Source organism: Chenopodium album, chromosome 9 (genome assembly GCF_948465745.1).
Source record: "Chenopodium album chromosome 9, dcCheAlbu1.1, whole genome shotgun sequence".
In the NCBI taxonomy this organism is placed as follows: domain Eukaryota; kingdom Viridiplantae; phylum Streptophyta; class Magnoliopsida; order Caryophyllales; family Amaranthaceae; genus Chenopodium; species Chenopodium album.
The window spans coordinates 46,354,741-46,369,452 of record NC_137842.1 but is presented as its reverse complement, the minus strand read 5'-3'; positions in this window follow the sequence as shown (position 1 = coordinate 46,369,452).

Below are 14,712 nucleotides of genomic sequence, written 5' to 3'. Positions count from 1 at the left end.
TTAAATAAATTGCTTTTTAATTTGGTGAGAAAAACACTATTGTCTAGAACACAGGAAACGAGTGAGGCATGCTTGATGGATATGTTTATCATTTTTTGTCTTCCTAAGAAAATCAGGATAAATTTTCCTTCATTGATGTACCAACATCTAGCACACTGTGTTCTTGGAAAGAACAAAGTGGGCTACGGGGCTGTGATTTCAACAGTATTTGAGTCACTTAGGGTGAAGCTCAAAGGTATATATAGTGGATTGGAGGAAAAACATGAGAATGTTATAAACAGTGGGACACTACTGGGAATACGCCTGAAGGTAGTGAATGGGAAGGTTAGAAGAGTGGAAGAGAAAAAGTCAGCTGGTGGAAAGAGAAAAGGGAAAGAGGTTCCAGAGAGACCTTTAAGGAAGAGCAAGAGGTTGTCATCAAGCTCTATTCCTAAAACAAGAATGGAGAAAACTTTGAAACTTTATGATGATGAGGATAATGTGGTGGCAGGACAGGTGGCTGAGCTTACTAATAGAGCTGAGAGATCAGAGAAGCAACTCAAGGCAGTTATAGGGAAATGCAGAAGCTTGAAAAGACAGTGTAGGGACTTGAAAATAGTCTCAAGCTGCAAAGGTTGGAGTTCCAGAAGGATATCAAGAGCCTTGAAGACAATCTTGAGGCAAATGTACGTACATCAAACACAAGAAGACAATAAGAAGATTGTTGATCTTCTTCAGACTTAACCCACCTTATCAAACCTTGCCGAGCTAGCTTAAATTTAGCCCAGCCTATTTCTATTGCTTTTTAGTCATGAACAATTTCAGTTTTAGTTTGGTTTGTAATATTTTAGTTTTCTCAGCAGGATGATAACCTTTTGGTTTTATTGAATATTTTGGAACATTGCCTATACATGTGTGTATTTGTATGTTATGAAACTTGTGCAAGAAAGTATAACTTACTTAAGGGAAGTTAGCAGCGTTGCATTCAATTTCCCACACTCGATGAATTGCTTGTGGGGCTGTGGCTAAATGCTTTCTACCTTGAAAATACAAGACTTTTTAATAATGCCAAAAGGGGGAAAAGAAGAAGCAAACTTGGAAGTGAAGTTATTCTGGGTTCCAGTTGAAAAAGTATCAGAAATCTCTCTGATATTTAATAGTTTGGGTTGTCTTTAATTTTATATTTGTTTTTGTTTCTTTTATTTCTGTTTTTTTTTTTTTTGTTTTGTGTTTAATTTTTGTCAATAAACTAAAAATGCCAAAATATGCCCCTTTTATTGTTTTAACTTTTCTTAGAAGTTTGCTTAAGTTTGTCATCATCAAAAAGGGGGAAATTGTTAAAGTTTATAGGTTTTGATGACGATGGACTTAACCTTAAAGCAAACTTTGAACTAATAAAAGGTTTTTCTAAGTGCATGACTAGAGCAGGTGAAGTGGACCTTGAAGGTGGAAGAGTAACTGTAGGCGTCGTTCAAAGTGCGCCTACGTTAAGCATATAGTGAATATGCTTGGCACTCATAGGAAGTGGGAATTGACATTACAATTAGGGACAAGGAAAATAGGGAGCCGCCAACAAGTTTTTAAGGAACATGTAAACCGTTCATAGATCATAAAAGGCAACCACGATTAAAGGACAACGAAAGGCAACAACGATTGACCCGTGAAGGTTACACCCCATTCATAATTCATGAGATTACTAACTCCATATTGTTCGAAACCATAAAAAGGAGGATCAGGGATGATGGTACAAAGTGAGTTATGGAGTCACATTCGCCCGTATTAGTCTCTACTCGATTTTTATTGTGAAAAGTGATTCCTGCGATCTCTAAGGCATGCAAACAAAAAATTCAATTTGCTCCAAACTATTATTATGCTAAATTTGTTTAATATTAATGCAACATATAACTCTAATTATTAGTGATCACTTGAATTAATAAATATATTAAAAAGGAACCTAAACCGGTCGTCTAAATCATCTTATTAACCGTGATTTTCAATTACAGATTCCCTTTAAACATGCAATATAGTGATAAAAAATAATAATAGAATTTTTAAACATTAATATTGGAAGCCATTCAAAAATAATATCGTTAGTCAAATCAAATATAAATAAACCTAATCATGATACTAGCAACAAGAATAAAAATAAGAGTAATTAAGTGATTAATTACTCACTTTTCGCGTTTCCTTGAATTGCTACATCATGAATACATTGTTAGTAACTTCAATAAAGATAAAAATCAAATTGAAACAGTTAAATTAATAAAAAGTAGAGTTGATTTGATCCAAACCCTCAGTCAATTATACCTTTCACGCCTTGGTTTAAGGACAGAACCTTGGGTTAAGTATGGACTCCTTGGTGTGCTTAAGGAAGGAATGATGTAATTAGGGATGTAGGTTTAAGACTTGGAGTATGAGAGAGAGAGAGAGAGAGAGAGAGAGAGAGAGAGAGATAGAGAATGATTTTTTTTTTGGTGTAGAAGAGAGGAAGTGTAGACACCTAAAAATGTCTCCCTAAAACCAAACCCGATGATTAACAACCTTTCACCGCCACTATTGGTCGGGTTTAGTATTTAATCCCGAGAGTGCTTAAAAAATCGTATTTTATTAAATTCATATTTTTGAACAGTCCATGGATTAGTCTTGATGTTTGGTAGAAGCATAGTTTTAATTTCAGCCCAAACTTATTAATTAATTCTAGCCTAAACCTTTTTCATTTTATTGTTTTATTATTTATTTTTGGCCCAAACCCTTTATTTATTTTTATTTAATTATTTTCTTATTTTAGCTCGAATAATAAAAAGTCAGAAAAGGCCCGAAATTGTCAATCGGCACTTAAAATACCGAAGGAAATTAGGGTTAAAAATGTATTTAGACGGAAAAACAGGCAGGAATTTCCCGCGCCACGGCAGGTACCTACCGTGTCACGGGAATCCTTCCCATCTGACGGTGGGATTTCCCGTGACACGGGAGGTCTGCCGTGACACGGGACATTCCGTGTCTTTTCCGCGTAAACCCTTGACGCGTATTCTTTCCCGTTTTCTGAAAATTTCCCGCGTCACGCCAAAAGTGTACCGTGTCACGGGAAAGTGTACCGTCTGACGGTGGGGCTTCCCGTGTCACGGTACAGTTTGAACGTGTCACGGGATACTTTTTTAGGGTTTTTATCATTTTAGGGTTCCGTGTGCTCCCTCAGCACATTTTCCCTATAAATACCCCCCTCATTTCTGATGAACGAGGCACCGAGTAATTCTCTGATTTAATTTTCTCTCTTCTATGCTTTAGCCTAAACATTAGCCTACCCCTTTTCTACTTCAAAATTCCTTCTTCAAGTACTCAAAGGAGTCCATACTTTACTCGTGGTTCTATCCTTAAGCCAAGGCGTGAAAGGTAGAACTGTTTGAGGGTTTGGCCCCAAATCTACCTTACTTTATTTAATTTAATTTAATTATTGCTTTATTATTTCCTTGAAGTTACTAACTCGTTTTTTATTTTATATTTGCAAACAAACAGAATCAAAGTAAGGATCATCCTCCTTTTATATTTATTATTTTTCTAACGATTTTATGTTGGAATTTTGATTAAATTGGTTTTAATATTAATGTTATTCTATTATTTATCACCATATTGCATGTTTAAAGGGAATATGTAATTGAAAATCACGCCTAATAAGATAATTTGGACAACCGGTTTAGGTTCCTTTATAATCTTGTTGTTTAATCAAGTGATCACAAATATTTTAGAATTATATGTTGCATTAATATTCAACCAATTTAGCTTAATAATAGTTTGGAGCAAATTGAATTTTTGTTTGTATGTCTTTGAGATCGCAGGAATCACTTTTCACTATAAGAATCGAGTAGAGGCCAATACGGGCGAATGTGACTCCATGACTCACTTCGTACCATCATCCCCGATCCTCCTTTCGTGTTTCCGAACCATATGGAGTTAGTAATCTCATGGATTATGAATGGGGTGTAACCTTCACGGGTCAATCGTTGTTGCCTATCGTTGTCCCTTATCGTGGTTGCCTTTTATGATCCGTGAACGGTTTACAAGTTCCTTAAAAAACTTGTTGGCGGCTCCCTACTTTATTTGTCCCTAATCGTTGTCCCTAATCGTAATGTCAATTCCCACTTCCTATGAGTGCCAAGCATATTCACAACATGCTTTAACGTAGGCGCACTTCAAACGACGCCTACAATTTGGCGACTCCACTGGGGAGGATTCTTAATTATTTATCGATTTGAGTGATCGGTATTTAATTAAGATGAGTGGATGAGACTTGAAAGATTCTTGAAAAATATTCCTGTGATTAATTTGGCATTTTTGCATCTGCATAGACGTTTTAACGTCGCATTCAGGTCTGTCCCGTAAGAAAAATTGGATAACTTGGTTGCGCGCGAAGGAAAACAGGGCACCAATCAGATCTTCTGACTGCCGTGCCACGGCAGAATCTGCCGTGTCACGGTACAGTGCACCGTCAGACGGTGCACAGTACCGTGACACGGGAACTTTTGTCGTGTCACGGTACAGTGCACCGTCTGACGGTGCACAATACCGTGACACGAGACTTTTTGCCGTGTCACGGCAGTCCTAAAATCAGTCCGGTGGCTTATTTTCTTTCCTCACAGTCGACTTCCTTCGATTTTTCTGAAAAAACGTATGTGTTCTACATGCGTCTTAACCCCGGGGGATTTAAGCTCTATCGACCAAAAAACGCTCATGGCAATAAGGGTTCATCCGAGTTATTAAATCCACCAAAACCATGGAGTCGAGTTCGATTTCATCACGAACTCGCGGAGCCGCCCGTTGGCATTCACCCTCAAGGGAGGCTGCCTTGCTAACGCGTCCAAACTCTTAACCATGGTACCCTTTTGACACCCAAAGCTTGACCAATAGTTGAACATAGATCTTGACTCTAGGTTGCGAACTTTTTTACATCATCGTGCCTAAATGCTATGTGGTTGTTTGGTGCTAACCTTCATGTGTTTTCTCTTTTGTTTAACCCATGACCGAGGGTTCTTATTGTCACATAGTAATTAGTACGGATCTAAAATCGGTTAAAATATGGAAAAATCACAAAACTGACCTGGAACTGCGCACCGTGTCACGACATGTTCTTCCGCGCCACGGTGAACAGTACCGTGACACGGGGCTGTCTACCGTCTGACGGTAGATTGCACCGTGTCACGACAGTCTGTACCGTGACACGGTGCCCAGAAAAGTGTCCTGTCAGTCCTTTTTTCGATTTTTGTGCGAATGTTGTGTCCAGTTTTGTGTCGTGTCTAGTTTAACGGTCAAAACACGCGTCCATAACCTCACTTAATCACTCACATGTCGTGTTCACACACTTTTTTGCTTTAAGTCGTGCACCACTTTTTTGACCGTATTTTAGGGAAGTCTTGTTTTTGTGTCGTTTTTTTTTAGAGTAAGTCGGATGGTATCCTCCCTTTAAAAATAAACAAGTAGAATTTCAAAATTATGGTTTTTTTTTTTAAAAAAAAAAAATAAAAAAAAATTAAAAAATCTCGTGCCACGTCAGCATCCACCGTGGCACGGGAATGGTTGCCGCGACACGGGACTGTCCACCGTGTCACGGCACAGTCCACCGTGGCACGGTGGACCTGTAAAAAAAAAAAAAAAACATGTAAAATATTCCCGTGACACGGGATTTTATCCCGTCTGACGGGAGAAGTTCCCGTGTCACGGCCAAAAAAAAAAAAAATGTAAAATATTCCCGTGACACGGGATTTTATACCGTCTGACGGGAGAAGTTCTCGTGTCACGGCAACAACAAAAAAAAAAAATCTCGTGCCACGTCAGCATCTATCGTGGCACGGGAATGGCTGCCGCGTCACGGGAAACTCTACCGTGTCACGGCAAATTTCCACCGTGACACGGTGGAATTTTCAAAAAAAAAAAAAAAAAAGCGTCAGTCAAGTCTTCCGTGTTAATTTTGTCCTCGCGTCAGTCATTTTGGTTATTGTTCACATGTCTAGCCATACGATCATACCACGAGTCTTATAACATCACTTAGTCACTCATGAGTCAAGTATAGTCAACACACTTTCTTTATGTTCCGACTCGAGTCGTGCACCAGGTCGTTTATGATCGTATATTAGGTTCATGCACCCTTTTTTCGTCATAATAAAAAATGAGTGGAGTTTTCTCACCTGTTTTCAAATGTCTATTTTTTTTTCCTTCCTTTCCTATCTTGAGCAATGAGTCAAACAATTAAGTGAATTATTTTATTTCACAGTACTTGGTCAAGGAATAGGGATAGATAAATACGATTCGAGCCATTACCGCAACAATCTCTCAGATCTAATAGGCGTTCAAAGAGAACTTTGTCATCTCCGTTACTCATCACCTTTCAATGGCCACTAAAGAAGACATTGAGAACATCAACAAATCCATTGAGGCACTGTCTTCCATGATACAAACCCTTACCACTAGGGTCACTACCATGGAACAAAACAAGGTCACTGTTTCCACCCTTGACAAACTGAAGGAACAAATGAGTAAGATTTCTGAGGATTTCACTTATGTGGAACGGCCTCCCACTCCTTTGAATGTGAAGGACAAACTCCCTGAAAAGTTCTCCACTGCTGATATTCCAAAGTTCAAGCCTACTGACAATCCAATATTCCATTTGAAGGCATTCTCTGCAACCATGGCTCTTAAGGGATTGGACGTAACACTCTTCCCTACGGTGTTCCCTCTCTCCTTAGAACATGCTTGCCAACAATGGTTTTATTCCTTAGATACCAAGCATACTGCGACTTGGCAAGATGTCACCGAAAGTTTCATGAATCGTTACAAGTGTAACATTCAAACTAAAACTTCTAAACGTGAACTCTCCATTCTCAAACAGAAAGAGAATGAAGGCTTCACCGCTTACCTGAACAGGTGGAGGGAAACAGCTTCACTCTTGGTAGATCCCCCCAAAAAAAGAGAGATGGTTCGCCTCTTTATTCAAAATCTAACTCATAAATATAGGGAACATCTCAAATTTCTTCCACTGAACACTTTCGAAGCTGTATACGACATCGGCATCAATATCGAGGATGAGCTAATAAAGACTGTTGGTAGTAACAATAATAACACTTGGAAAAACAAGAAGAACGACCATCCTTCTTCTTCGTCTTCTAAGCACGAAAATACTACCAACAATATAAGCCAAGTTGATCTCAATGAAGTGTTAGCTCTTGATACTCCATTGCCCAAGAAGAAAAGAACTTACGCTCCTTTAGGAATGACTTATGATGCAGCCTTTGATCGCCTTTACAGTTAAGGCTTGATCACACCTATTGGGCCATTTCCAGAGCCAAAACCTGAAGAAAGGAGCGCCAAATGCAATCCCAATGCCCATTGCAAGTACCTTCAATGAAGGTGCCACACTACGGAGCAATGTTGGAATTTAAAGGACGTCATTCAAGACTTGATGGCTGCAAATAAACTTCCTGTCCCTCCAGGCGGCAAGAAGTAATGAATACAAGGCACACAGATCCTTCGTGCAAGATTTCATGCTTCAACCCTCTCCCCCAATAAGTCTAGCATAGGTTCCCGTTATCCATGTGTACTGTCTATGTGTCATATTTCTTACCTTTTCCATCAATGAGCATTCCTTTCCTTTGCAATCGATCATCGAATTCATTTGCAAAAAAAAAAAAAAACAATTACCGAACTAAACCCAAGGTACACCAATGACTTGAGGCACCTTTGCAACCATGTCATTCCCTATTAACCGTTCAATCACATTCCATTTCTTCATCAACCATTTTGAGCCTCGTATAACGTTTGGCCTTCATTTCTTCAACCCACATTCACTTAACCCTGGGATTGGAAGATGTGTAATTGTATAACATTCAAAAATCAAGTAAAAAAAAAAAAAAAGAAAGCAGCAAAGCAACAATAAAACAATGTCTAAAGGTAAGTGTTCCAATGTCTTTGATATGAACACGTCTCAAATTGCGTCTCTCATCGGGTGCTCGGTACCGTGCCTGAGAAACATGAATGCTAAGTGAGTGATGGACCGCATGATCTGAGATTGCCTACATTGATTCAAAAGAATGAAAAATAAAAAAAAAGTTCAAAGCAAAAAAAAAAAAAAAAAAAAAAAAAAAAAAAAAAAAAATGTGTTGAAAATAAACTTGCAAAATTCAAAATTTTCAAATTCACAATTACACATCTTGGGGGCTTCTCTCGGGTCTTGAGCCTTTTACTCCTTTCTTCCTTAAACCATCAACTTCACCACATTACAACCCTTGAAAGACCTCTTTGAGGTGTACATACACTTGTGCAAAGTTCGGTTAGAGCTACGTTCGGCCTGATTGCTAATGGATACGTAGGCAACCTCACATCGAGGTGCGGCCACATTCATATTCATATCCATGCATGATCGAGTCAAAGACTATCCAATGCTTATCCCTACCCATTTAGAGCTAGACTTGGGGGCTTGAACCCAAATCACATTAGCTTACCCAGCCTGAAGAGTCATCATCTTTAACTCTTCTCACATCTCTTTCCATCGCTATAACCCTTGCAGCCAGCCTTAGTATCACATTCACACACTTCACTCACACATCCATATCCATATCAATCATCCTTCCCTTTAAGAGCCCTTTATCATGAAATCTTGTTTCAACACTGTGCATGCTTCATCATATTTAAAGACAACATTCAGTAGAAGAAACATTGCATACTTGCTTAGCTTCCTAACCTGAGCAATGTTCATTGTTTCGCATAATGTGCTAAGAAACATTTATATATCAATGATTTTTAATCATACAAAGCATATCGTGCTTAGCTCCTTGACCTAAGCAACATTCATTATGCAATAATCACTATACGTGCTTAGCTTCCAGACCTAAGTGACGTTCAAAATCGCTTCTTTACACCATATATGATGCTTAGCTCCATTACTTAAGTTCATTCATCTATCGTGTCACATGATGTAATTGTCCTTAGCCTCCTGGCCTAAGAACATGCATCATGCATACATTATTTTCTAACAAACAATTCAATCCATACGAATCATTTCGTCTTGCTCAAGGAGGAAGTTCAAAACTTCTCTCCCTTTTCATTATTTTATTTTGGGGAAGTTCAAAAAACTTTTTCCAAGTTTTCATCGAAGGAAGTTCGAAAATAAAAGTTCAGTTTTCACATCTTTCTTTTTCGGGAGAAAGTCGGTACCCTCCACTCATGACAAAAACTGACGGAAAATTTTTGCTTTTGCATCTTCATTTGCTTGTGTCTGCACACACACATATACACACACACACACACACTCACAAGTCATACACATGTCATGTCACATCAAGTCAAACTTGGTCAAGTTAGTGGTCAAGTCAATCACAGTATATACGAGTCCATTGGCAAATTTATTTTTGCACGTCTTATCTACAGCCCACGTCCGGGGACAAGCGGACCATCTACAGCCCACGTCCGGGGATAAGCGGACCACCATCATTTCATGACGCAAGGTTCTCGATACACAGAGACTTGCAATCTCATCATCTTTCGACTTTCCTCAAGCATGGAAAGTATTATCCGGTGGATTTTTCTTCAAGTATAGAAAACCACCAAATCGGCTTTCCTCAAGCATGGAAGGCATTATCGGTGGAATTCTTCAAGCATAGAATGACACCAAATTCATCAGTCGGCTTTCCTCAGGCTTGGAAAGCGTTATCGGTGGATATTTTTTCAAGTATAGAAAACCGCCAAGTCGGCTTTCCTCAGGCTTGGAAAGCGTTATCGGTGGATTTTTCTTCAAGTATAGAAAACCGCCAAGTCGGCTTTCCTCAGGCTTGGAAAGCGTTATCGGTGGATTTTTCTTCAAGTATAGAAAACCACCAAATTCCTTTGTCGGCTTTCCTCAAGCATGGAAGGCATTATTGGTGAAATTCTTCAAGCACAGAATGACACCAAATTCGTTCATCGACTTTCCTCAGGCATGGAAAGTATTATCCAGTAGCTTTCTTCAGGCTTAGAAAGCTACCAAACTCTTCAGTCGGCTTTCCTCAAGCATGGAAAGCATTTCAACAAACGTCATCCGGTGGATACCTTCAAGCATAGGAAAATACCAAACGCATTTGTCACCGATACACTGGTGTCAGATACGTATTCTATCCCTTTACTCCTTTTATTTGTAGAACTAACATTTTTCTGCAGGTATCGGCGTATACAGAGTGATTTAGGATCCCAGAACGTCTTAAATCATTCTCCGTCCCTATCGGCTACTTTGACTATCGTTTTCGAAACTGACGTTTCTACAAACTTAGTCAAAGTGGGGGCTTCTGTAGACACCTAAAAATGTCTCCCTAAAACCAAACCCGATGATGAACAACCTTTCACCGCCACTATTGGTCGGGTTTAGTATTTAATCCCGAGAGTGCTTAAAAAATTGTATTTTATTAAATTCATATTTTTGAACAGTCCATGGATTAGTCTTGATGTTTGGTAAAAGCATAGTTTTAATTTCAGCCCAAACTTATTAATTAATTCTAGCCCAAACCTTTTTCATTTTATTGTTTTATTATTTATTTTTGGCCCAAACCCTTTATTTATTTTTATTTAATTATTTTCTTATTTTAGCTCGAATAATAAAAAGTTAGAAAAGGCCCGAAATTGTCAATCGGCACTTAAAATACCGAAGGAAATTAGGGTTAAAAATGTATTTAGACGGAAAAACAGGCAGGAATTTCCCGCACCACGGCAGGTACCTACCGTGTCACGGGAATCCTTCCCGTCTGACGGTGGGATTTCCCGTGACACGGGAGGTCTGCCGTGACACGGGACATTCCGTGTCTTTTCCGCGTAAACCCTTGACGCGTTTTCTATCCAGTTTTCTGAAAATTTCCCGCGTCACGCCAAAAGTGTACCGTGTCACGGGAAAGTGTACCGTCTGACGGTGGGGCTTCCCGTGTCGCGGTACAGTTTGACCGTGTCACGGGATACTTTTTTAGGGTTTTTATCATTTTAGGGTTCTGTGTGCTCCCTCAGCACATTTTCCCTATAAATACCCCCCTCATTTCTGATGAACGGGGCACCGAGTAATTCTCTGATTTAATTTTCTCTCTTCTATGCTTTAGCCTAAACACTAGCCTACCCCTTTTCTACTTCAAAATTCCTTCTTCAAGTACTCAAAGGAGTCCATACTTTACTCGTGGTTCTATCCTTAAGCCAAGGCGTGAAAGGTAGAACTGTTTGAGGGTTTGGCCCCAAATCTACCTTACTTTATTTAATTTAATTTAATTATTGTTTTATTATTTCCTCGAAGTTACTAACTCGTTTATTATTTTGTAGTTGCAAACAAACAGAATCAAAGTAAGGATCATGCTCCTTTTATTTTTATTATTTTTCTAACGATTTTATGTTGTTGGAATTGTGATTAAATTGGTTTTAATATTAATGTTATTCTATTATTGATCACCATATTGCATGTTTAAAGGGAATATGTAATTGAAAATCACGCCTAATAAGATAATTTGGACAACCGGTTTAGGTTCCTTTTTAATCTTGTTGTTTAATCAAGTGATCACAAATATTTTAGAATTATATGTTGCATTAATATTCAACCAATTTAGCTTAATAATAGTTTGGAGCAAATTGAATTTTTGTTTGTATGTCTTTGAGATCGCAGGAATCAATTTTCACTATAAGAATCGAGTAGAGGCCAATACGGGCGAATGTGACTCCATGACTCACTTCGTACCATCATCCCCGATCCTCCTTTCGTGGTTCCGAACCATATGGAGTTAGTAATCTCATGTATTATGAATGGGGTGTAACCTTCACGGGTCAATCGTTGTTGCCTATCGTTGTCCCTTATCGTGCTTGCCTTTTATGATCCGTGAACGGTTTACAAGTTCCTTAAAAAACTTGTTGGCGGCTCCCTACTTTATTTGTCCCTAATCGTTGTCCCTAATCGTAATGTCAATTCCCACTTCCTATGAGTGCCAAGAATATTCACAACATGCTTTAACGTAGGCGCACTTCAAACGACGCCTACAGGAAGAGATAATGATTTTGAGATCAAGCTTGTTGATTATTGAAAAAGGGGTGATATGACCTCTATTTATAATGAAAAAAGAAGGGTCAAAGAACTAAGATAAAATCCAAATTTAATCAGATTAAAACCCGATAGACAACAGTTTTTGCAATTTTTCTTTTATCATATTCTTTGATCCATAAATTGGAATAAGATATATAATATGTCATTGGAAAGCGTATCAAGTGTATTTTCTAACCCAATCAAAATGGGATTAAAATATTTTGTAGAATAAAAGATATGACTGAAATAGTGGGACGGTGTAACTTTTGGATAGAGTTTGGTATTTCATTCAATTCATATCTTTTTCGTTATAGCTCAGAATTAATATTATAATATATCATTAGAAATATAATTTCAAGATCTATCCAATTAACCATATAATATTTGGATAAAAAATATGAGGCACGAAAATCATGTCGAACTATCTTTGAACGTCTTTCAATTCGAATATAATTAGCACTTTTAAAAAGAAAATTTATATTCAATTTCAAATTCTTTAATCTTATCTTTTCAAAAGGAAAAACTAAGATATTTTAGAAAGATATAGAAGATTCCAATTAATCCTAATTGGTTTAGGAATGGGATTAAAACTTTTGGACCCTCCACATGATCATTGGGTCATAGGTAAGGTGGGCTTAGGTTCAGTTTGGGCTCATTTTAGTATTTTGACCATAACTTATTTGTTATAACTCGGATATGGGCTAATAATATATCGTTGGAAATATTTTTTCAAGCCCCATCCAACTATACAATAATTGGATCCATATTATGGACAAAAATAAAGTGGTCTAAACGTTTTTATAAAAGGACACGAAATGAATGATTTTAAAGGATATGAAAAGAATTATTTTGGGTCCAATAGCACGAAAAAAGGAAAATAAGTTATAGTTTGTGTAAATGGGCAAGGAATTGGGTTGGTTTATTAAATGTATTGGGAATGAATATGGATTCAAGCACTCCAAGATTAAATACTCAACTCGATCAATACTGACGGTGAAAGGTAGTTCAACATCGGGTTTGGTTTTGGGGAGACATTTTTAGATGTCTATAGTAACCCTATGTAAGTAGACATGAAGAGATGCCTTAGAAAATTTAAACAAGATAGAAGAAGAGTTCCCTAATAGGAACTTAGTTCTCTAACAAGAACTATCTAAGTTCCTTAACAGGAACTTGAAGACATCAAGTTAAGGAGTTAACTTGGTCTGCGTTGAAGACAACAAGTTCTGGAGGAACTTGGCCTACGAAGTACCAGTTTCAAACTAGAGTACAAGTGATAGCATGAACTTGGTCCTGGACTGCGGAAGCCCAAGTAACCGATGTTTACAGAATATTGGCGCAGCAGATTCATCTAGTTATGATTTTATCTTTTAGTTTTCTGTAAATATGATAAGTGTGCTAACGTATGAAATCTATTAGAGGCATGACAAAGATCTTGGCAAATTTATCTAATAGGAAAGTTTTAAAAAGATAAGTTTTTAAGAAAAATGTTTTATAAAAAGATTTGCTTCATAAAAACAAATTATCAAAAGATATTATTCTGATGATAATTTATCTTTAATAAGTTTTTCAAATAGATTTTCTTTAAAAAGATGTACATAAAATCGTGGATTGAGGTTTTGTTAAATTAACATTTTATCTTTTTGAAAACCCTACTTGCTATATGAGCTAGCCTTATATAAATAGTAGAAAACTCAATTTCAGTTTTTTGTAAGTCTTTGCGTGAATAATTCTTATTGTGCTTTAATTGTATAAGTTTGCCAAACTTATAATTTTTGTCATATTAGTCTCGGATTTCTTGCGTGACTTACCTTTCATATACTAGGATTCATATATTTTGTATTGGTTGGATTATTAGGTGAGTGTGTGAATTATACTTTGCATACAGTTGTGTAAGCTTCTAGTGTGAAGCTAAGAGGTAGTACTTAGAGAGTACTAGTGGATCTAAGTGTGAGACTTAGATTGGGTAGGATAGGGTCCTACTGTGTAGCAAGTTCAGTTTGGAACTTGTGAGTAAAGGTCTGGTTATAATAGGTTTTAACTCGTGTGTTTGCTCTATTATAGTGAAGTGCTTTGGATTTGTAAATCCCTTATAAGGGTCGAGGTTTTACATCTAGTTAGGCCCTGGAAGGTTTCCTCGTAAATTTATGTGTGCATTGCAAGTATTAAATGATATCCTACAAACAACTTTATAAGATAAACAAAAATTATATTATCTTTTAAATTAAGAATTTTATCTAAGTATATAACCAATGAGAAGAAATTCACAATTTATTTTAAAATAAAAATATTAAATGATATCCTATAAACAACGAACATTTTTGTTTGGGATTTGTTTTACATATTTTTTTTAAAAAAATACAAATAAACTATATTATGACATAAATACAAAAAATATCTATATTAAAAAATACAAATAAAATTGTACATCATACGGGTTTCATCTAATCAGTAAGTATGTTATTGTAATGACACGTTACTTCATAACTTATTGGGTCGTTGACCTACTAGTGGGTTAAAAATTTTCATAAATAAATAATGTAAAAGAAGGTTATGCTTTGTTCTATGCTAAAAAATGCATGGGATTCATTGCGATTTCTTTTTCACTTCTTTTATCTTTATGGAGGAAAGGACTTGTGAATGGATGAGGATGTCGCAATGGTGAGCCGCATGTGATC